Source organism: Chiloscyllium punctatum, chromosome 36, assembly GCF_047496795.1.
Source record: "Chiloscyllium punctatum isolate Juve2018m chromosome 36, sChiPun1.3, whole genome shotgun sequence".
In the NCBI taxonomy this organism is placed as follows: domain Eukaryota; kingdom Metazoa; phylum Chordata; class Chondrichthyes; order Orectolobiformes; family Hemiscylliidae; genus Chiloscyllium; species Chiloscyllium punctatum.
Genome location: NC_092774.1, coordinates 26,777,791 through 26,801,219, shown reverse-complemented (window position 1 = coordinate 26,801,219; position 23,429 = coordinate 26,777,791). Strand labels below are relative to the sequence as shown.

Here is a 23,429-nt window from a genome sequence, read left to right as displayed (position 1 = left end):
ATGAGTTAAAAATACAAGCATTGAGCAAATCCAGCTTCCAGCCTTACCCCCCCCCCCCCACCCCCCCTCGCTTCTTGGAGCTTGGACCTTCCTCCAGCTCCGGGGGGTTGTTGAACTCCTGGGCTCCAGCGGCCACGCCTCCACTGAAGAAGCTTTTGGAAGCAGATGCAAAGGCAAGATGCAGAACAGAGAACCTTTGTATATGAAAGCAGCTTACCGAGATATTGAGCAATAGAATCACATGGTTTTTACCAATCGACCTCTGGGTTATCTACCCAGCACACTCACGCAGCACCAGTCTACTTCTGTGCTCCCAGCAGCTGGATCGTGGATCAGTTTAAAGTAGGTCCTATATCTCTGATAACATCAGTACAGAAGGCAGTGAAGAAAGGTTTCAGCACACTGGCCTTCATCAGTTAGGGAACTGAGTAAAGATGTTGGCAAGTTATGTTGGAGTTATACAGGATGTTGATGAGGCTGCACCTGGAATATTATGATCAGTTTTGGTCCCCTTGGTGTTCTGACTTCTGACTTCTTCAACTCTGGGTTTGTGTTGAACTTGATGGGATACTTTGTCCAACTCAGCATGTTTAAACAGTATCTCTCAGAGGGATTCATCTGAAACTTTTCAGGAGGTGAGCTCAACAAGATTGAACTATTCAAAGTTACTTGGACTCTATTTTAAACTTACATCAGGACCAGTAGTCAGAGACACGTACAGCATGGAAACAGACCCTTCGGACCAACTTGTCCATGCTGACCTGATATCCTAAATTAATCTAGTCCCATTTGACAGCACCTGACCCATATACTCTGGCAGCTCATTTCATATATATACCACCCTCTGCATGAAGAAGTTGTCCCTTTAATATATTTCGCCTCTTACCCTAAACTTATGCCCTCTCGTTCTGGACTCCCCCACCCCAAGAAAAGGACATTGTCTATTACACTGTCCATGCCCCTCATGATTGTATAACCGCTATTAGGTCACTTCTCTGCCTCCGATGCTCCAGTGAAAACAGCCCCACGCTATTCAGCCACTCCCTGCAGCTCAAACCCTCCAACCCCCAGCAACATTCCTGTAAATCGTTTCTCATGGAGAAGTCAACGTTTCAGTCCTGAAGAAAGGTTAATATCCAAAACGCTGACTACTCCACATCCTGGTGCTGCCTGGCTTGCTGTATTCTCCCAACCTCCTACTTGCCAACTTCGGGTTGCAATATGTCGTGGCTCAGTGATTACCACTGCAGCCTCACAGTGCCAGAGACCCAGGTTTGATTCCAGCCTTGGGTAGCTGTCTGTGAGGAGTTTGCACATTCTCCCAGTGTCTGCGTGGGTTTTCACTGGGTGGTCCTGTTTTCTTCCATAAACCAAAGTTGTGCAGGTCATGTGGATGGGCCATGCTTAATTGCCCATAGAGGTAGGTACAATAGTCAGAGGGAAATGGGTCTGGATGGGTTACACTTCGGAGGGTTGGTGTGGACTTGTTGGGACGAATGGCCTGTTTCCGCAGTGTAGCGAAACTCATCCAATACTTTTGTTACAAACGAATGGCAGAGTAGGCCGAACTTCTTCTCCGATGGTCTTGCGGTCTTCGGTTTCTCTGGATCATTTCATTGGCGATGTGCAGTCCCTGGCTCAAAGAGAAACAGTGTCCACTGAAGGCAAAGCTCATAGAATCATAGAACTCCCACAATGTGGAAACAGGTCTTTCAGCCGAACACATCTGCACTGATCTTCCGAAGACTAACCCACTCAGATCCATTTTCCTACCCTCCATAAATTGCACACAGAGCCCCAAGAGTGGAATTATTCCTGGGTTCCTGGTACCATGAGGCAGCAGTGCTAACCCTGAGCTACCATGGGGTTGGGGTTGTGGGATGTAGGGGAGGCAATTGTAGTCCAGCAGAAAAAAAAACAGCCCACCTACTCTCCCACTGCACCCACTGTCAGAACTGGCAGGAGGTTCAGACCTGGGAGGTGACTGAAGGCATCATCACTGGTGGGATCTGATTGCTGGGAGCGCTGGTGCCCCTGCTGGTGCTTCCGCAAGTTGTAGGAAAACATGAACCTCTTCCCACACTCGGTCCAGCTGGACGGCATCTCCCTGGTGTGGGCACATTGGTGCTTCAGTAGGGCGGAGGAATTGCTGAAGGCCTTCCCGCACCTTGGGCAGCAGAACGGCCTCCCCACCTCCGCCACTGAACCCCCCCCCCCAACACCCCCATGCGGTCCAGCTGGTGATTCAGCAGTGTGGAGGAGCGGGTAAAGACCTTGCCACATTCGGGGCAGGAGAACGGCTTCTCCCCAGTGTGGATGGACAGGTGCCTCAGCAGGGCAGAGGAATTGCTGAAGGCCTTCCTGCACATAGGGCAACTGAACGACCTCCCCCCCATGCGGACACACCAATGGGCCAGTACATCGGAGGAAAGAGCAATGCCCCTCCTGCAGTTGGGGCATAAGAACGGCCTCTCAGTGTGGACCCACTGGTGACTCAGCAGGTGGGAAGAACTACTGAAGGTCATCTCACACTTGGGGCCAGAGAACAGCCTTCCCCGGTGTGGACCAACTGGTGCGTCAGCAGGGCAGAGGAATCACTGAAGACCTTCCCACACTCAGGGCAGCAGAAGGGCCTCTTCCTCTCTGTGGACCCATTCGTGTTTCAGAACCCTTTCAAGTTTCACAATATCCTTCTGATAGGAGGGAGACCAGAATTGCACACAATATTCCAAAAGTGGTCTAACCAAAGTCCTGTACAGCCACAACATAACTTCCCAACTCCCATACTCAGTCAGAGAATTGGGAAAGCTTTCAAAACCCACAAAAAACAAACAGGAAGGAATGGAGGGACAAACCGAATTTTTGAGAGTCAGCTTGGAAACATCACTGAGAAATCGGTGGACTGGGTTTATTGGGCCGCGTTCTCCTTAAATACACTAGATACGTATTCCTCTTGTGCTCTTCGTAGTTACTCTGTGCTGCAGTGTGTAGTGGCTCGTTGAAATAATGTCCTAATGCAGCTTCGTTTGTGGGTGTTGGGATGATTGCTTCTGTGGTTAAGTATTTGGTTTGTGTGTGTTGTTTTTCTGTAGATGCCAGTTTGAAGTTCCCCATTGACTGTTCGCTCTACTGTGACATCTAAGAATGGCAGTTTATTGTTGTTCTCCTCTTTTTCAAACCAGGAGCCCCCCTTAGAACATAGTCTCACTACTTGGAACACCAATATACAGACTAGTCAATGGCCTCCACTGAAGACTAAAACACCAAGTCGAAGATTCACTCCACTCCATTTACTCCATCCAAGAATTCCTGAACACCAAAGACACTGAGATAGAAGAGGATGGAATAATGTTGTCCTTTGACAGAACAGCCCTGTTCACATCCATTAACATCAACGTGGCCAAAGAAAACTGAAGACACTACTCGAAGAACCAAAGACACAAACACAGCACCAACTTCATCAGCAAAGATAACACTGTCAACCTCGTGGTTAGCACCCACTTTATATTCAGTAACAAGCCCTACAAACAAATCAACGAAATACCCATGAAACACTTCTGTCATCAAAAAGTGAAACGAATTAGAGGAAACCTACAACACCATCAACAATATCCTTTCTGGCATAAAATTCACAAAAGAGGAGAACAACAACAAAGTGCCATTTCTAGATGTCACAGTAGAGCGAACAGTCAATGGTAAATTCGAAACAGCCTCTGCAGGAAAGCAACATACGCGAATCAAGTACTTAGCTACAGAAGTAATCACCCATACACATACAAACAAATCTGAACGAGGACACTATTTCAACGAGCCACGACACACTGCAGCAGCCCGTAACTCCGAAGACCAATAAGTCACTGCACAGCGCATTTCAGGAGAATGGGGAGCCAAAAATCACACTGAAAAGTACTTCTTTAACCGGGAATCGAACCCGGGCCGCAGCGGTGAAAGCGCTGAATCCGAACCACTAGACCACCAGGGAAATATGCACAGCGTGTGGCAGCTCTACTGAAAATTGCTTCCCTGCCCGGAAATCGAACCCGGGTCACGGTCGTTAGAAGGCTTCCACCAAAGTCATTTCTTGTATCCAATGCTCGCGATGCGGTCTCCTCTACATTGGGGAGACTGGAGCCTCCTCGCAGAGTCAAGTCACAGCGCTTGAGAGAACATCTCCAGGACACCCGGAACAATCAACCCCATCGCCCTGTGGCCCAACACTTCAACTTCCCCTCCCACTCTGCCAGGGACATGCAGGACCTGGGCATCCTCCATCGCCCCTCCCTCCCCAACCGATGCCTGGAGGAAGATCGCCCCAACTTCTGCCTCGGATACATTCAACTCCAGGACATCAATGTGGTCTGCACCAGTTTCCTCATTTCCTCTCCCCCCACCTTACCTCAGTTCCAACCTTCCAGCTCAGCGCTGTCCTCAGGACCTGTCAATCTCCCTTCCCACCTATCCGCTCCACCCTCCTCTCTGACCTGTCACCTACCCACCTATCCGCTCCATCCCCACCCCCATTCACCTGTTGTTCTCTTTGCTACCTTCAGCCCAGCACCCCCCAATTTATCTCGCCACCCCTGGAAGCGTCCTGCCTCTATTCCTGATGAAGGGCTTTTGCCCGAAACGTCGATTTTCCTGCTCCTCGGAAGCTGTCTGACCTGCTGTGCTTTTCCCTCACCACTCTGAACTAAACTCTGATTTCCAGCATCTGCAGTCCTCACTTTTGCCTCCCAATAAACCCAGTGTGCCGATTTCACATCAACAAATTGACACAAGTAGACTCAACGTCTGCAGAAACCCTAGCCACATTACTTTACATTAAAGACATCTGTGAAATGATGTCCAGACAAGTCAAACCCCTCAGCATCATGGTAGCCCACAAACCTACCAATACACTTAAACAGCGGCTAATGAACCTGAAATACCCGATACAAACAACCAGCAAACGAATGTAATTTACAAAATACCATACAAGGAAATATATACATGAACTCTGCCTCACAGTTCTCTGTGGCAAGAAATGCTGGGATGATTTTTTCAGCCAAAACGAATCGGCACTGACTGGACAGCCATTTGAAATCACCCCTGTCAGCCCAGGATGGAAGACCCGAAGGGATGAACAGTTTTCTTATTTCCTGAAGATTTACAAAGCTGAGACTGGGTTTTGGTGTTTGTTCCTTTCCACTCCCAGGAGCCGCAGTGGTTGGGGCGGTGAGTTGGGGAAAGTGAAATGTGCCCGTGAGCAGCGTGTGGGGCTATTTCAGCTTCCTCTCCTCTGACAGCGCTGTGACCTGACTCTGATGTTCTCAGGGACATTTACTGACGCGACACAGTGAAAAGAGTCTCATTCCCGCAGATCGGGAATTCAAACCGTATGCCGGCTTCAGGACAATGAGAAAGATTAATTGGGGTGTGTGAAGAAGCTGTGAGCTGCATTTCAAACAGGTAGGTGGAGTCAGATGCATCATCCATTGCGCCCCGGGCCTGTGCGTATCTTACGCCACCATGCTGCAGAGTTCTGACGTTAACACGGACATGCGCAGCAATGGGTTCATTCACGAGGTGAACAACCAAAGATAATCACCGTCACTGCTTCCCTTCCATAGTCCCAACTTTGTGAAGCAGTATCTTTCACCGGGAAATAAAACACCTTTATCCTCAGGTGCCTGCTTAACTTCGATCACGACTTCACGCCCCTCACTGTTCCAGTCTCATTTCCAAACTCTTGGCTCATCGCCTCAATAGCAGCTCTGTGGGTATCTGCTTGTTCCACCCTGTCAGGCAGTGGGTTGCAGATTCCCGACCAGTCCCAAAGTGATTGAAATACTTCAACCCCTCCACTGATTTGCATCTTTAAAAAAACCGTGGAGCAACCTCCCTTTCTTTTTGAAGTCGTTTCTCAACTGTCGTCGGCAGGGTTCACACCTGCGTGGGGAAACCGCAATGGATTTCATGTCCATCGCATTCACCACTCGGCCCATCAATAATGAACCATACTGACAGCTTCATTTCCCAGGTCTGTCTGCCTGTGGAGCTGAGAAAGAGTGAATCATTGCAGAGTTTGTTTGAATCCAATCACTTCTCAGGTTTTGAAAGGGTTAAATATCTGCAAATGGCGAGTCTGGGTGTTTCATCCCGAAAGATGAAATGGACGTTCAGTTAAAAACAAAAACAGAAATTGCAGGAGCAATTCAGCAGGTCAGGCAGCATCTGTGGAAAGAGAATCAGAGACCACATTTCAGAACTCGTTTTTTGCCTCATCCAGGTACAGCCAAACCTGCTGAGTTTTTCCAGCAGTTTCGCTTTCTGTCTCGGATTCTCAGCATCCGCAGTCCTTTACGTTAGAAATTCAATCAATTCAGAAACCCCTTTGTGCTGCCTCAGTGGAGAAGATTTCCGTTTGGGAAACATTTTCCTGAAACCATTAAAAACGTGCACTTTTGCAGCCAAAAAAGCGGTAGGAGCGAGAAAAAGAAACACTCCGTCTCTGGGTGGGTTCGAAACACCAACCTTTTGGTTAACAATCGAACGCGCTGACCAAATGCGGCGCAGACAGGCCCAAACCCCAGCAGGATAGTGTCTTGGAGGAACCTACTAATCAATTCATAATTCAACCCGCCCCCCCCCCCCCACCCCCAAAATTACCATTGTCTTCTATCAGTTTTACTTTTCCATAATAAAGCCTTGGACATTCATTATGGAGACATGGGGACAGCCTGATCCCACCATCTGCAGGCACATCCATGTCTCGAGGAACGAGTTCTCCTACACCGGGGCCATCGCCCTCCGAGCCTTTCAGTGTTTTGCCTCTTCCCGAATTTTCACATTGACCCCGAGTCGAGAATGGGTTTGAATTCCTGATGTGCAGAGAATTCTTTCAATGTCTCGGGTCAGTTCAGGTCCCGAGAATATAAGAGTCAATCAGCCTCTTAAACAAGGGGACGGTGTCTGGACTGTATCTGCTCAGTCGGAAAGTTCATCCTTTATTCTCCTCGAATTCCACTTCCCAAAGAGTTTCGAAAGATTCACAAAGCTGGAGACTGGGATTTCTGTTTTACTTCCTGAACATTTTTCCACCTGCTAACTGACAATATTTTGCCAAAACCTCTTCCCAAGTTTGGGAATGTTCTCTTTGGAGCAAAGAAGGTTAACTGGAGATTTCCAGGGGCTGTTGGCAATGATGGGAGAAGACGTGGCGTGAATGGGCAGGTTAATGATCAGAAGAACCTATTGCCACTGACTCGGGTCAGTTACCAGAGGACAGGGATTAAAGTTCTTTAATGGAATGCAGCATTTGTGCAGAACAAACACAGCGAATACTGCAGAAAGCCAACGGGTCGAGCAGCAACTGTGGAAAGGTAAACAAAGCTGACGTTTTGAGTGTGTTACGGTTTTTGTTCAGAACTCGAGTTTCCTGCATGGCAATAAATTCCCATTCGTGAGAAAACGTGGCTTTATTGAAAAGGGTTTTGTGAATTTTGAGCGATATTGCAACCAACAGGTAGTTATTTAAAATCGCCAGCGAAGAAAGCACATTCAGCAGGATTCCAACCTGGGCGGGGGAATCCCAAAGAATGTCTAAGGTGGCAACATAAATGTTCGGCCACAACTAGAGGCCCCAAGTTCTGGTCTAAATTTCTCATGGAATGGGTCCAATAGGAAAGGTGAGTATTGGGCTTGTCATGGCCGCGTCATAACCCCAATGCTCCCTGTTCTCCTGGATTTGATCAGAACAGAGGAGGCTGATGGGGAATTTACCTGAACTGCACACATTGATGAGAGATAGAGCGGGTGGAAAAGATCAATTTCCATGTTAAGAGAGATTAATAATCAGGGCCGAAAATAAGGTGCCACTTCAAGAAATTTGGGGTTCATTCAGGAAAGCTAAAGTCGAATTGTTCACAGAAAATTGTGATGAAAGTCTCTCGAGTTATTTTGACGAGAAGTGTTGATGATGCTAATACAATCGATAGGATGAACGTATATTGATAAATGTATTTGGTGACAGTTCTGTTCTCGCCCTGTGAGCGAAACCTGGATCTGAAGGAGTATAAGGGACATTAACAACATCGATCTGAAATTGGACACGTGACAAGAAACAGAGCCATCATTAACAGTTCGCTTTTGAACTGGACAAGGTTTCTCGTGAAATTAGCTTGAGGCTTGAGATCTGCAAGATCAAGCTAATTTAGGTAAAACACGGAAATGTTGTTCTCATTAGCAGAGAGTGAAAGGATTACGAGACACAAATTAAACATCTTCAGCAAGTGATACAGGGGACTGGGAAGATAAGTATCATAAACTGTGAAAAACAAAGTTCTGGAGCACAACACTTACATTCAAAGATCGAAAACTTCCAGGTCCTGATTAATCAAGTGTCACTCTCAGATTGTATTGTGGGGCTTTTCTGCAAAACATCCACTTGCAAAGTTCTCCAAAAAGAGTGACAATCCTCATTCCTGTCAGTCCAGGATAGAAAATCCGAAGTAATGAACACATTTCTTATTTTCTGAAGATTCACAAAGCTGAGACTGGATTTTGGTGTTTGTTTCCTTTCCACTCCCAGGAGCCGCAGTGGTTGGGGTGGTGAGTTGGAGAAAGTGAAATGTGCCCATGAGCAGCCTATGGGGCTATTTCAGCTTCCCCTCCTCTGACAGCGCTGTGACTTTACTCTGATATTCTCAGGGACATTTACTAACGCGAAACCGTGAAAAGAGTCTCGTTCCTGCAGATCAGGAATTCAAACCGTATGCCGGCTTCAGGACAATGAGAAAGATTAATTGGGGTGTGTGAAGAAGCTGTGAGCTGCATTTCAAACAGGTAGCTGGAGTCAGCTGCGTCATCCATTGCGCCCCGGCCCTGCGCGTATCTAACGCCACCATGCTGCAGAGTTTTGACGTGAACATGGACATGGGCAGCAATGGGAACATTCACAATGTGAACAACCAAAGATAATCAACGTCACTGCTTCCCTTCCATAGTCCCAACTTTGTGAAGCAGTGTCTTTCACTGGCAAATAAAACACATTAATCCTCAGGTGCCTGCTTCATTTCGATCACATTTCAAACCCCTCACTGTTCTAGTCTCATTTCCAAACTCTTGGCTCATCACCTCAAAAGTAGCTCTGTGGGTATCTGTTCCACTCTGACAGGCAGTGGGTTGCAGATCCCTACCAGTCCCAATGTGAGTGAAATATTTCAACCCCCTCCACTGATTTGAATCTTAAAGAAGAAACCGGGGAACAGTCTCCCTTTCTTTTTGACCACATTTCTCATTTGTAGTCGGCAGGGTTCACAACTGCGTGGGGAAACCGCAATGGATTTCATGTCCATCGCATTCACCACTCCGCCCACCAATACAGAACCACACTGACAGCTTCATTTCTCAGGTCTCTCTGCCTGTGAAGCTGAGAAAGAGTGGATTATTGCTGGGTTTGTTTGAATCCAATCACTTCACATGTTTCGAAAGGATTAAACATCTGCACATGGCGAGTCTGGTTGTTTCATCCCGAAAGATGAAATGAACTTTCAGTTAAAAACAAAACCAGAAATTGCAGGAGCAACTCAGCAGTTCAGGCACCATCGGTGGAAAGAGAATCAGAGACAATATTTCAGAACTCTGTTTTCTCCCACAGGTACTGCCACACCTGCTGAGTTTCTCCAGCAGTTCCTCTTTCTGTCTCGGATTCTCAGCATCCGCAGTCCTTTACGTTAGAAATTAAATCAATTCAGCCTCATGTGCAGGAATGAGAATCCTTTCAATTTCCCAAAAAAATGACAGAGATTTCAAGGCATTTGGAAAAAAAGTAAAAGTGACATTAGGAAGAACATTTTCGCACAGGGAGTGGTTCGGATCCGTAAATCCCTGTCTGACCGTGACAAAGAGGCAGATTCACGAACACAAAAGGGAATCCGGTGGTCATGTTCAAAGTAACAATGTGGAGATTTACAGGGAGAACCCAAGAGAATGATACGAATAGAGACTCTCATTTACTTGCTGTGTCGAACCAGCAGAGCTAAGGTGGGCCTGCAAATGCGCTGTGACACGTGTTGTGATTCAGAATGAACTCACAGTTCGACCAATACAAGGTAGCAATTTAGAAAAATTTTGTACTTACACAATCTCCTCACGTCAGCGCAACAGCAAAATAGTTTAATTATCCGCCAGTCGAAAGAGCCCTGTTCCTGGATTTGGGACAAACAGCTGGCTCAGGGATACCAGTCCACATTGCTCTCTTTGCCGCCAGTTCAGAGGGAGAACATTGGAGGGCCAAAGGAGTGTAGGACGGTGACTAACTTAATGGAGACTGTTCCTGGTTCACAATAAGTGGTGTGTAACAGCAGACTATGTGATAACAAGGCCTCGTGTGGGTGTGGTAGGCGTCAAAGGCATGGGGGAGTTCGGGTCCAAACAGTATTGAACTCGATGTTGAAGACTGGATGGTTATAGGATCTACAAGTTTAAACTGAGGCGTTGCCCTTCAATCTGGAGCTTCGCTTTCATGGAACACTGTTACATGCCTGACACAGAGATGTTGGCCAGGGAACAGGGTGGCGTGTTAAAGTGACAGGCAACCAGATGCTCAAGACCTTTTTTTGCGGGCAGAACCAAAATGTTCTGCGAAGCAGTCACCCAGTTTATGCTTCATGTTACTTTGGGGAAACCACACAATGAGCAACGAATGCAGTAGACTAGGTTTTTGCAAATGTGCAGGTAAATGGGCAGGTGTTACACATTCGGCGGTTCCAGCGGAAAGTGCCTTGGGACAATGGGAGGTGGGTGTGGGGTGTTGCGAGTGAAGGAAGAGTGGACCCGAGGTGTAAGCCCTGCCGACTTACCTCCTCTCATATATAAATCCGTGAAGTTGGAAGAACATTCCATGGAATGATTCAGTACCACGTGGCTCATGAACTAATTCATATTCATGTTCCGGGGCCAGTATCATTATTGCGTCACAGCAGCTGCAGGCCATCACTGGGAGCCCGCCCTATGACGTCACGGTACGGCTGGAAGCCCCCGGGACAGTTTATCAAAGAAACCTCCCTGTGGTTCAGGGCAACCCTGCATCGGGAAGCATTGGGATGGACAACCACTATCAGTTAACATGGGGAACACATCTCCACATTACGCAGCCTCGAGGCAAACTTCCCTTCCTTCTACTTAAAGTTCAAAAGCCCTCAGACCGAAATTCGCCTGGTCAGTTTGGACGAATTTCTTCCAGGTGTTCGCTAAATATAACTATGAGCACTTTGTTAAAGTTTGAATTTTGCTAGTGTTGAAATTTTGTTCTTTTGAGTGAATTCACAGTTCGAAAAAACAGAATGTGGGAATTTAGACAGAGTTTATATTTGCACGACGGCGATATGTCTGTAGGTGCATGATGGGAGCATCACCCAAAAGGGAAACCATCTCTCCTATTCAGTCAATGTCGTCTTTAGCAGCTTTCCCGTATAACGGCGCTCTGTTCTGCACCTCGCCTTCTCATCTCTTTCCCAAAAAAACTTCGACATAAATATTTCACATTGATACACAGGCCCAGTATGCACAATTGAGATGACACCCTCGTGGAGGTCTGAGTGGTCTTCTGTTGTTCTCTGTACCCTATGTTGAGGAGGGCAATGCTTGTCATGGGCCACTCCGGTGTCAGAGAAAGGTTTATAAACAAAACGGTTTAATTTTCTGCTAGTAGAGATGGTCCGGTACCTGGGTCCAGGACAAACGGCAGCAGGGTGACAGAATGAGAAGCAATTGTTCTGGAAACTCTTCGCCACTTGCAATTTTCAGAGCAATGTCAAGTGTATTTCACACTGAGCAAGACTCAGCTGGTTAAAGAGGTGGAGCGGGGCTGCTTGTGTGATCTCAGTGTGGCTCGTTGGTCTCGGGGTATGATTTTCGCGTTGGGTCTTCTACTACGAAGACTTGCGCGAAATCCCGGACGAGCCCAGATTTTCTGGCTTGTGCAAGAGTGCCCGGTTAACTTTCTCAAAAAGCACATTCGCTAAAGTCGGTGCTTTTGACCGAAACGTTAATTTCACTACTCCTCGGATGCTGCCTGAACTGCTGTGTTTGTCCAGCACCACTAATCCAGAATCTGGTTTCCAGCTTCTGCAGTCATTGATTTTACCTGCTTGGAGTCCGAATTGGGCAGAAAACAAGGAAGTGAAATGATGGAATATAGCGTTGACGTGAGTGGTGCCGTGTTTAAGGAATGTCAGCAATGAAGCAATATTGGAAAATTAGGACACCTCTCCTCGGAGAACAGAAGTTTGAATTCTGGCCTGATTGAAGTTTTCCAAATCATGCGAAGTCTTGACAGAGAAAGTAATGTAGTCAAAATGCTCCCACGCCTGAAAGGGTTGGCAGAGTATTAAAATCATGAGGAAAATAACCAAAAGTGACATTAGGAAGAATGCTTTCGTACAGGGAGTAGTTGGTGTCAGTAAATCCCGAACTGACACTGACAAAGAGGCAGATTCATTGGACGCAAACAGGAATTCGGTGGTCATGTTTAAAATAACAATGTGTAGAATTACATGGAGAAGGCAAGAGACACATGTTTACTTACTGTGTCGAACCAGCAGAGCGAGGTGGCCCGCATGGCCTCTGTCTGCGTTGTGTAACATGTTGTGATTCAGAATGAAATCACAGTTCAACCAACAGAATGTGGGAGTTTAGAAAACAAGTTTATATTTGCACAGCCTCCATACGTCTGCGCAACAGCATATGATACGACAGCGGTGGAGATCTTCAACATCACTCTCGAAGGGACCTGTGGATAGCACTCGGCGCGTGGGTGCAGAGTGGCGCAGCAGTAGTGTGCTGGGATAGCCATGGGCACACGTATGGGCCCAAGCTATGCCTGTCTCATTGTTAGCTACGTAGAACAGTTGATCTTCCATAATTCCACCGACACCACTCTCCACCTCTTCCTCCCCTACATTGATGACTACATTGGCGCCACCTCCTGCTCCCGTGAGGAGGTTGAGCAATTCAACAACTTCATGAACACATTCCACACTGTCCTTAAATTTACCTGGACCATCTCTGACACCTCCCTCCCCTTCCTGGACCTCTCCATCTCCATTAATGACGACCGACTTGACACTGACATTATTTTCAAACCCACTGACTCCCACAGCTACCTGGATTATACCTCTTCCCACCCTACCTCTTGCAAAAATGCCAGCCCGTACTCCCAATTCCTCCGCCTCCACCGGATCTGCTCCCAGGAGGACCAGTTCCACCACAGAACACACCAGATGGCCTCCTTCTTTAGAGACCGCAATTTCCCTTCCCACGTGGTTACAGGTGCCCTGCAACGCATCTCGTCCACCTCCCGCATCTCCGCCCTCAGACCCCCACCCCTCCAAACGTAACAAGGACAGAACGCCCCTGGTGCTCACCTACCACCCTACCAACCTTCGCATAAACCAACTCATCCACCGACATTTCCGCCACCTCCAGACCCCACCACCAGGGATATATTTCTCTCCCCACCCTTTTCTGCCTTCGGCAAAGACCTTTCCCTCCGTGACTACCTAGTCAGGTCCATGACCCCCTACAACCCACCCTCCCATCCTGGCACTTTCCCCTGCCACCGCAGGAACTGTAAAACTTGCGCCCACACCTCCTCCCTCACCTCTATCCAAGGCCCTAAAGGAGCCTTCCACATCCATCAACATTTTACCTGCACATCCACTATTATCATTTATTGCATCCGTTGCTCCCGATGCAGTCTCCTCTACATTGGGGAGACTGGGCGCCTCCTAGCAGAGCACTTTAGGAAACATCTCCGGGACACCTGCACCAATCAACCACACTGCCCCGTGGCCCAACATTTCAATTCCCCCTCCCACTCTGCCGAGGACATGGAGGTCCTGGGTCTCCTTCACCGCCGCTCCCTCACCACCAGACGCCTGGAGGAAGAACGCCTCATCTTCCGCCTCAGAACACTTCAACCCCGAGGCACCAATGTAGATTTCACCAGTTTCCTCATTTCGCCTTCCCCACCTCACCCTAGTTCTAAACTTCCAGCTCAGCACTGTCCCCATGACTTGTCCGGAATGGTCCTACCTGCCTATCTCCTTTTCCACCTATCCACTCCACCCTCTCCTCCCTGACCTATCACCTTCATCTCCTCCCCCACTCACCCATTGTACTCTATGCTACTTTCTCCCCACCCCACCCTCCTCTAGCTTATCTCTCCATGCTTCAGGCTTACTGCCTTTATTCCTGATGAAGGGCTTTTGCCCGAAACTTCGATTTCGAAGCTCCTTGGATACTGCCTGAACTGCTGTGCTCTTCCAGCACCACTCATCCAGAATCCGAGGACCATTGTTATAAGACATGACAGCCCTACTTGAGTTATTTGGATATAGATTTGTCAGTTATCTTAACTAGGGTATTTGTTTAACCAAGATGGTTAGGTTTGTCACCCTGGGCCCTGGAGGAGGTCTCCTGAGTTAATACGGCTATATATACAATGCTCCCGTTCCTTTATTTGGGAGCATTGCGCCGAGCATAGCTGTTCTGTATTCTTGTGTTTTTTTAGCTCTATTATTAATATATATATATTTATTGGTGTTGCTTTGCACAGTGTTCGGGTTTGTTTTGTATTATAGGGTAGGTTAGTAGTTAATGGACAGTAGTTGTATTGTGATTTGTGTTTTTATCTTTTTATTATACTGATATTAATAAATATATTTACAAAATAAAGGGGTACAGGCAAGGTCGCAAAGCTTCAGGGATCAGACTCCCGTGAGCGGCCTCTCTCACCCACCAATACAATATCTTGTTGAATGCAGTTGGACATCTCTTACTGTTACTTTGGTTTAGACCTTTATCCCGCCCGGATCCAATACCATGACCAGCTTCTCGAACCTTCCTCCAGCTCCACGGGGTTGTTGAGCTCCTGGGCTCCGGCCGCCGCCGAAGAAGCCGCGGGCGCCGGCTCTCTCTCCACCACCGCCGACATTTTTAATTTGTTTTCTCGTTCACCCGGTAACCGTCACCTCCCCCTTCCCGGGCCCCGGAAATTATACAGAAATAAACAATAAACCCCACCGACTGTCTCCTTTTCTTCACAGCTTTTGCTTGAAAAGTTCCGGCTTTAATTTGAAATGTATTTTAAAGGTATTTTCTGAGGTAAACGATGCCTGTCTGCCCCCCTCCCTCCGTCAGAAACCGCCCGCTGAGTCGATGAGAAAACTGCAGCCTCGCGTCGCCATCTTTGTTTTTCTTCTTCATTCCGTCTCCTCCTTCAGTGACGCGCGTCATCCGCGCTCCCTCCAATCAGAGCGCACCTTACTCCACCTGACCAATGGCGACCGGGTGTGCAGACTGTACTGGTCCTACCCCCGGAATGTCGCGCTCCAATTAGTCCGCACGGACCTCAGGCTTGGGGATTGGTGGAGAGGTTCGCAGGCCCTTCACTGTCCCCGCCCCTTTACTGCAAAGGGCTCGAGGAGCACAGAATGAGCGTCCCATGTTCAGGAGGAAAGTGTTCTCACTCATTCATTCAACAAGAGAATGGCTCAATTTAATATAATGGGCTCGGAGGGAACAATGGTCGTGTCCTATGTTGAGGAGGAAGGTGTTTCCATTCATTTATCAGACAGGCATTTTTATGGTGTAGTGGTAGTGTCCCTACCTCTGAGCCCTGAGTCCCAGGTTGAAATCCCATTGCTCCAGTATGTGTAATAACATCCTCAATCAAATTTTTTTTGTCATAAGTCACACAACGCCAAATTATAGTTCAACAGGTTTATTAAAAACTCACAAGCTCTAGGAGCGTAGCCCATTTATCAAGTGAAGTCGTGGAAAAGTATGGAGAGAGAATTCTGCCATGGATGGCGAAGAAAGACAGAGCATCTCCACAGTCAACTGCCTACTCCCATTCCTATTTCTGATCTTAATACATGCAAGTTGTGTGTTTTCCAAACATTAATTTATGTCCATTGTTTAAAAACAAATATTTCAGGATGGTCAGTTCTTTCTCAATTGGCCACATTGTGACCCAGAACAATTTATATGGCACTGTTAATATCATAAACCCTCTCATGAGATATCACAGGAGCAATTCATAAAAAAAGTCACTGAATCACTCAAGTAGAGAAAGAACCCTGCAGATATTGGGAATCTAAACGTTATCGATGTGAAATGTTAACAAAAGTAGGGGAACATCCCAATAAGGGAACTCAGCTGACGACATAATTACAATCACGACAATACCCAGTACTACTCTTCAACATGCGGCGTGACATCGAACAATTCTTCCGCCGCCTTTGCCTCCGCGCCTTCTTCTTCAACCAGGATTCCCGCCCATCCTTTGACGACCCCTTCTCCCGCCTCCAACGCCTCCAACGCACCCCATCCACCTGGACACCCCGTGCTGGCCTCTTACCTGCCCTCGATCACTTCATAGCCAATTGCCGCCGCGACATTAACCGCCTCAACTTCTCCACCCCTCTCACCCACTCTAACCTCTCACCCTCGGAACGTGCAGCGTTCCACCCCGACCTCAAATTCACCTGGACCGTCTCAGACTCCTCCCTCCCCTTCCTAGACCTTTCCATTTCTATCCACCTAACCTGCACATCTTTGGAATGTGGAAGGAAACCCATGCAGACAGGGAGAACATGCAAACTCCACACAGACACTCACCTGTGGTTGGAATTGAACCTTGGTCCCTACTGCAGTGAGGTAGAAATGCCAAGCACTGTGCCACCCCAATATGATATTAAATTTGAACAAATGCTCTAAGTTGCAAATTTGTCCATGTGAAGAACTTACTGCAAATGATTCGAAGCAAGATGCATATGAATTGTGTTTTGGGAGAGATCCAGAACTTATTTCATTAATGATTGAAAATCTTCGACCTTTAGAATGGTCTGCAAGAGAGAGTGTTGGAGTCAGATTAAATTATGGCATTCAAAAGAGAGTTGGATAATGAAACTGAAATGGAAAGTAATCAGTGTTCGGTGAAGAGTATCAGGCGACCGAATCAACACGGACATCTACTATAAACTGACCAACTCCCACAGCTACCTAGACTACACCTCCTCCCACCCTGGCCCCTGTAAAAACGCCATCCCATGTTCCCAATTCCTTCGTCTCCGCCGCATCTGCTCCCAGGAGTACCAGTTCCAATACCGTACAACCCAGATGGCCTTCTTCTTCAAAGATCGCAATTTCCCCCCAGACGTAATCGACGATGCCTTCCACCGCATCTCCTCCACTTCCCGCTCCTCAGCCCTTGAGCCCCGCTCCTCAAACCGCCACCAGGACAGAACCAGAACCCCACTGGTCCTCACCTACCACCCCGCCAACCTCCATATACAGCGTATCATCCACCGTCATTTCCGCCACCTCCAAACGGACCTCACCACCAGGGATATTTTTCCCTCCCCTCCCCTATCAGCGTTCCGAAAAGACCAATCCCTCCGTGACTCCCTCGTCAGATCCACACCTCCCACCAACCCAACCTCCACTCCCGGCAACTTCCCCTGCAACCGCAAGAAATGCAACACTTGCGCCCACACCTCCCCCTCACTTCCCTCCACGGCCCCAAGGGATCCTTCCATATCCGCCACAAATTCACCTGCACCTCCACACACATCATTGATTGCATCTGCTGCACCCGATGTGGCCTCCTCTATATTGGGGAGACAGGCCACCGACTTGCGGAACATTTCAGAGAACACCTCTGGGACACCCGGACTAACCAACCCAACCACCCCGTGGCTCAACACTGCAACTCCCCCTCCCACTCCACCAAGGACATGCAGGTCCTTGGACTCCTCCATTGCCAGACCATAGCAACACCACGGTTGGAGGAAGGATGCCTCACCTTCCGCCTAGGAACCCTCCAACCGCAAGGGATAAACTCAGATTTCTCTAGTTTCCTCATTTCCCCTCCCCCACCTTGTCTCAGTCAAATCCCTCGAACTCAGCACCGCTTTCCTAACCTGAAATCTTCTTTCTGACCTCTCCGCCCCCACCCCCACTCCGGCCTATCACCCTCACCTTGGCCTCTTTCTACCTATCGCATTTCCAACGCCCCTCCCCCAAGTCCCTCCTCCCTACCTTTTACCTTAGCCTGCTGGACACACTTTCCTCATTCCTGAAGAAGGGCTCATGCCCGAAACGTCGATTCTCCTGCTCCTGGGATGCTGCCGAACCTGCTTTCCAGCAACACATTTTTCAGCTGAGAAACTTATCAGTCATGATTAAATTGTATGAGCAGACCAATGGGCTGAATGGCCTGATTTCTACTCCTATCTCTTATGGTGTCTTACTGTCCTGGACACAATGTGAGAGAATTGGGTGTAGGAATAGGCTATTCTGTCTTTTAAGCTTGCACCAACATTGAACAGATCATAACTGGATACGAATATACCTACATCTAGATGGATAGGCTGGAATCGTTTTCACTGGATCATAGGAGGTTGAGAGGTGACCTGAAAATGAAAAAACTCATGGGGGCTATAGTTGAAGTGAATGACGGGTGTCCTTTTTGTTAGAGCGGGGCTTTCAAGATTAGGAAGCAACCTTTGAAGGTGAATGGAGAAAGATTTTAAAAAGACATGAGGCACACGATTTTTTTTCTCCACAAATAGTGGTTTGTGTGTGGAATGAATGTCCAGAGGAAGCGTGGGATGATGGCACAGTAACAATGTTTAAATTTGGATAAGGACATTAATGGGAAAGGTTCTGAGGTGTTATGATCTAGGCTAGACCACTCAAAACATTCTTAAGCAGGTAGCCCAGACCGTAAGTTTGCTATTTGTTTCGGTCAGTTCACAGTGAAAATTACCCAGAGTAAGTTAGCTAGGTTGACTACCAGGTTTTAAAAAAGAAGTGTATTCACAAGATTGTGGAAGGAAACACAAAGAACAGAATAGAGAATACCCATTGAACTCAGCCTATCGAAACTGGACTTAAATATGCTGTTCCAAATGTACACAACAGTCCCAACAAACAAACCTCTTAAACAGAGAGTAAAACTGAAACAGAAGCTGACAGGTCAGAGTTAGGAAGATAGAACGAATGAGGGTTTAACAGCTTTTCTCCACACAGTCCACTGCTGAACTCACTCAAACAAGATTTCAGCTTTCACAACTGACCCCTCCCCTTTTATTATGCACGTCGCTTCAAAAACATAAAAGCTTTGACATAAAGTCTTATCTGTTTACATAAAAACAAAAAGGCCTCCCAATAAACATTTAATCTGTGTATTAAACCAGTCATTTTGGAGCCCGGGACTGTTTTACAACCCCTCTGAAAGAAGCCAAGGACATAGTATCCTTGAGAAGAAGGTCCAGCTTTTAGAAAAAATGGACCAGCTTTGTGGCAGAGGGAAAGGAGCCAAACACTGGCAAGTGGGATTGGTTAAGTATGAGAACATAGCATTGGGCTAGTTGGGCTGAAGTGTTTATTTCTGTACTGTATGACTCTGTAACTGTTCTATACTGGTCTCAAAACCTTTTTTTTTTATTTCCCCCATCACCATCCACTTCTTTATTGTTCAAAACTCAGATTAACTCAGGCTTGAATATATTCAATGACCACCCCCACCGCCCAAAACTGCAGGAGACATCCCCATTTTTGAACTCCTCTTGCTAATGTACCGCCTTGCTCATTAGTTGCAGGAGCTGTCTGACAACTGGCATTGACTGGTGTAGAAGGACAGTGAGGTCCATTTGTACATCCACACATCATTCCTGATGAAAAGTTCGTGCCCAAAACGTTGACTTTTCTGCTCCTCGGTTGCTGTCTGATCTGTTGTGTTTTCCAGCGACACACTTGACGCTGATCTCCAGAATCTGCAGTCCTCACTTCCTCCACATCCCGGTCTATTAACATTTAAACCATGCACCTCCTTCTTGCTTATTTTTTTCCAAAGCAAAGTCTATAACTTTACATTGTGGTACTGCATTTGCCATGCGTTTGCCAATTGAAACACAGCCCTGGACCAACTTTTCCAGAGTCTGTCTCCTCCCTGGATTCACTCCCTTTCCCTTCAGTTCGTGCAAGACAGCAACTGAAACCCAGAATGAAAAATAAATGGAAAAGTGGGTGAGAAAAGAGGATGCCGTACCCACAGATGTCGGACAGAGTAAAGATGTGGCAGTCTGGGACGAAATTCAATCTTCTTCAGAGAGAGAGGAGCAACAGCAGGTTCAGAAGCTCATGGCCCAACTTCCGCATACAGACAAAGGGGTCTCTCTGATTGGCAGGAGGACCAGGCTTCTGCCGGTCCTCCAGGTCTCACCATTGGTCCTCCACAAGAAAGTCAGGGGCCGTTTCCGCAGACAGCGACGAGCATGCTCAGTGATTTTGCTGACACCGCAGCACATGCGCAGTGTTAGCTGACACCACGAAGCATGTGAAATATGCTCTGGAAGAGGCTGGTTTTACTGACAGGTTTTAATCGTCCAAATGTCAATATGAGAAAAAAGCTGGAGCCATAATTTTATTTTTCCCTGTTGGTCGACATTTTATTCCTGTTGAAATTTGTCTTACTGCTCAACTTTATATGTCTATTCCCCACGGTAGAGGAAGCCCAAAGCTAGAGGCGAAGGAAATGTAAGAATTGTATGATAAATGGCAGAACTCATAGCAGCACTGGCATGCAGAAGGATTTGGGCATATTGATCCGTGGAAGTGGTAAAGCAGGTCGGTACGGTGGTCAAGAAGAAACACAGCACGCTTCCTTGAGTGTAAGAGTTGGCGAGTTATGTTACAGCTATTTATTCTGGCCACATTCGGAATACTACGTTCAGTTATGGTCGCCACACTACCGGAAGGATGTGGGTGCTCTGGCAGAGGGAAAAGACAAGGTTCACCAGGACATTGCCTGGTCTGAAGGGCTCTAGTTATGAGGAGAAGTGGCATAAACCTGATTTTTGTTTTTCTCTGGGAAGACAGAGGCTGAAGGGAGACCTCGAAAAAATGATGAGACACAGATTGGCTGGACTGGGGTGGCAGGGTAACTCAGTGGTTTGCACTGATGCCACACAGTGCCAGAGACCCGAGTTCGATTTCCGTCTCAGTTGACTGTCTGTGTGGAGTTTGCACATTCTTCCTGCACGCCACCTCTCGTGTCTGCAAGGGCTTCCTCCTACATTCCAAAGATGTGTAGGTTTGGGTAGATTAGCCATGCTCAATTACCCATCGTGTCCAGGGATACGCAGGTTAAGTTGGATTGTCTGTGTGTAAATTGCCCCAGTGTTAAAGGATGTGGACGTAGGTGCATTAGTTAGGGATAAATATAGAGTAATAGGGGTAGGGGAATGAGTCCCTGTGGGTTAATCTTTGGAGGGTCGGTGTTGACTTGTTGGGCTGAATCGTCTGTTTCCACCCTGGAGGGATTCTATGATCGTCAGAGGCTTTTTTCCCTCCAGGGTGAAAAGGTCAACTAAAATAGGGAACAGGTTCGAGACGAGAAGGCGACTTTCAATGTTATGAAACTTGAAACGATTGAGAAAAGATTCACAAGGATGTTGCCAGGGGAAGAGTTTTAAACCACAGGGAGAGGCTGAATAGGATGGGGCTATTTTCCCAGGAGCATCGCAGGCTGAGTGATGTTTTTCAAAGAGGTTTATAAAAGCTTGACGGTTGTGGTTGGGGTGAATAGAAAGGTCTTTTCCCTGGGATGGGGGAGTGCAGAACACGAGGGCATAGGTTGAGGGCGAGAGAGGAAACATTTAAAAGGGACCTTGCAGTTAACCTTTTCATGCAGAGGGTTGTGCATGCATGGAAAGAGCTGCCAGAGGAAGTGGTGGAGGCTGGTGGCAGCATCTGTTTGGGTATATGAATAGGAAGGATTTAGTGGGATATGGGCCAAGTTCTGGCAAATGGGACAAGATGAATTCTGCATATTCGGTCGCATGGACAATTTAGATTGAAGGGTCTGTTTCTGTGTTTTCCGTCTCCGACTCTATGTCTGGTGAAAAATATTGGCATTCGTCGAAACATTTATGCAACAGAAAATTATAAGCAGGTAAAGATAAGCCTCACGTCATTGATCCACGAATCCCGGTGTAGTATGGATGTGTTTTCCAGTAATAGGGTCAGTATGACATGGAAGGAGTCCAAAAACATGGCTTCTTTTATAAAAATTCACACTTGATACTTAAATCCGAGTCTTCTGGGAATCTAAGACAACCGTGCGTTAATCTAAGACAGATAAGTCTGGGGTATATGGTACATATTTGATGGAATATTTGTGGCTCTAAAAGCCTGATTTGCAGTTGGTTCTGGGCTCGTAATATTTAACCGCAGCATATTGTGTATCTTCAGTAAGAATGTCAATACCGCACGTTAGATGTCCATTCAACAACTTGAGTGAACTCCTCATGGAGTATGCAATCTACCACATTACCCTGCTGTATAGATTTACAAATAGATCAGCACAAAGATCTTGGGTATTAAGAGAGGAAAGAACGTTCCACAGAAACTCGAATTGTGTGTCTTGATTTTCTATTGTGACTGACAGCGATGACCTTTGCAATCTCTTTCCACAGGAATATTACAAGAGAAGAATTTGGAGGCAGAAATCTCAGACCAAACATCACATCGAAGTCCAACAGTCGATTGATTCACCAGGACTTGGATATGGATGGCCTTGACAACAAGGAGGAGGTGGTCAGTCTGCTCAAAACGTCAATGTGACTGGAAACTCAGAGTCTCACCTACCCACACACCAGAGTAGTGACCCGAACATAACCAATGGCTTCCCTGACCGGGAATTGAACCCGGGCCGCGGCGGTGAGAGCGGCGAATCCTAACCACTAGACCACCAGGAAGACACGAGCATATGTTGGTATCTCTGCTGGAAATTGTTTCGCTGCCCGGGAATCAAACCCAGGCCAGAGTCGTAAGAAGACTTTCACCGGTACAGACACCAATGTAATTTTATGTATCCATTGCTCCCGATGCGATCAATCCAACATTGGGGAGACTGGAGAGTTAAGTTCACATCTCTGGGACACCCGCAACTATCAACGACATCGCCCTGTGTCCCAACATTTCAATCCCACCTCCCACTCTGCCGAGGATATGCAGTTCCTGGGCCTCCTTCATCGCCGCTCCCTCCCCACCCAACGCCTGGAGGAAGAACACCTCATCTTCCGCCTCGGAACACTCAACCCCAGGGCATCAATGTGGACTTCACCAGTTTCCTCATTCCCCCAACCCCCCCACCTTACTTCAGTTCCAACCTTCCAGCTCAGCACTGATCTCATGACCTGTCCTACTTGCCAAGCTCCCTTCCCACCTTTCAGCAAAACACTCCTCTCTGACCTGTCACCTCCATCCCCACCACGATTCACATATTTTACTCTTTGCTACCTTCGCCCCAGCACACCCCTACCCCCAATTTATCTCTCCACCCTGGAGGCGTCCTGCCTCTATTCCTGATGAAG

At 47.4% G+C, this 23,429-nt stretch overlaps 1 non-coding gene across 1 annotated transcript; it reads right to left on the bottom strand.

The window, feature by feature from the left end:
* Positions 1-22,739: 22,739 nt before the first annotated feature.
* Positions 22,740-22,811, bottom strand: trnae-cuc (transfer RNA glutamic acid (anticodon CUC)). Its single transcript has one exon. It is a non-coding gene; the product is annotated as a tRNA-Glu (tRNA).
* Between the last annotated feature and the right edge of the window lie 618 nt (positions 22,812-23,429).